We start from the raw sequence: 1,714 nt of genomic DNA, 5'->3' as shown, positions 1-1,714 counted from the left end.
TTATTGAAAGATTCACCATTCAGTACCAATCAACTATTCTTTATTATGTTTTGGATATACAGTAATGTATGAGGATGAAAAATCACATAAATATGCAAGATGAATACAGTATTTGAGATATGAATTTAGTTGAAATATTCAGACAAAACAACCACAGAAGGAGGACCAAGAAGGCACACAGCAGACATTAGTGAGACAGTTCATGTGCAAGAAAGCAGTCAAGGAAGCTAGATGGGGATAGATATGCAAGAATTTGTTCTTGTTGCTTGTTTGTTTTTTCTTAAGGTTTTCATTCTGGATCAGGGAAAGAACAGACTTGCTCTATGCATTGTATAAAGTTGTAAAATACTATTAGAGCCATGGAATCTTTTTCTGCAGACACCACCCTACGGAACAAATGTCAAAGGGTTGTTATACTAAGAGGGACATAGATATATTCTCACATCAGGAAATACCATCGGATACTCAAGTGTGACCACACCTCAATCCAAATCCAGTTCATGGGTTCAGACAATGACTAGTTTTAGGAGCGACAAAGAAGAAGATCAATTCCCTTTCTAAATAATAGGCCTTAAAGTATTCCATAGGAGGTATCATTTTCCCCCTATCATGTTTCCTTTCAGATTATAAAGAATGGGAGTTGGATGACATCATCTCTTCCTTTAAAGTTCTGCAATTCATTGTTGCAATGAGCCATGACTGAGTCAAGTGCTGTTCATTTTTAGCCTCATGAAATAATGAAGCTTTCTGAATGGAAGAGGGAAAGAAGAAAATAAAGCAAACATACAGATCAATAACTGTAAACCAAAGTCATTTTCTTCAAACATCTAGAATTTTCTAATGAGAAAAACATGAATTTATGTTTAATTATTTTTGTTTTTCATGAGTGATTTACTTGATCCTATTTAATTCTTCCCTGAATAAATTTAAAAACAAATATTTTTTCTAGTTTTTTAAAACTGCATGATGAATACATGCTACATTAATCAACATATTTATATAAAGTAACTGAAATATCACTTTTAACAGCAGTGATTTAAATCATTTGCAGTTTTGAAAAAATTGTTTAGTTTTCACCAAGTCCTAGCTGACTTAAGTGATCTTTATCATTTTGCACGATGTTGTCTCCAAAATTCTAGAGTAATTCATTTAAAAAAAATAACTCCCTCTATTTTTATTTTTGGACATTTCTCTGCTTATTATCACTTCTGCACAAAAATGAGAAAGAAAAATAAACTAAAATCCCAATCAATGCCTATACTTTAAAGCAATTCAACAAAGGTGGTAGGAGACGGGATTGAAAAGTTTGGTCTGTTTGATGCTTTATCCACATTGACTCATATAGTTGAAAACTGGATGTCTTTTGACAATGTGAATATAATTGAAATAATGTTCTGATTTATTATAACCCAACTACAAGCCTTAAAAAATGAAAAGGATGGATCTGTAATCAATGGCTTTGTTAGGAACAGAGTTGTCTTGTCAAATGTGGAAAATATTCTACATATAGTATCCTCTATTTTGCAATTTTTTGATTTCTGCTTTGGTTTTTGTTTGCTTGTTTTTTGTTATTTAGAAGTGCAATGTTAATCAGAAAGTTAAAGATCTTCCCCACCCATTAATGGGCCTGCCCCTTAATAGAAGCTTGATTAGGGGAGGCCCACAAATTTTGCTAATTTTCTAATAAGACACTGGTTCTCAAGGTGTGTGATGT

Source organism: Notamacropus eugenii, chromosome 7 (genome assembly GCF_028372415.1).
Source record: "Notamacropus eugenii isolate mMacEug1 chromosome 7, mMacEug1.pri_v2, whole genome shotgun sequence".
Lineage (NCBI taxonomy): Eukaryota > Metazoa > Chordata > Mammalia > Diprotodontia > Macropodidae > Notamacropus > Notamacropus eugenii.
The sequence above is the reverse complement of the archived record's forward strand: the minus strand, read 5'-3'. Positions refer to the sequence as shown.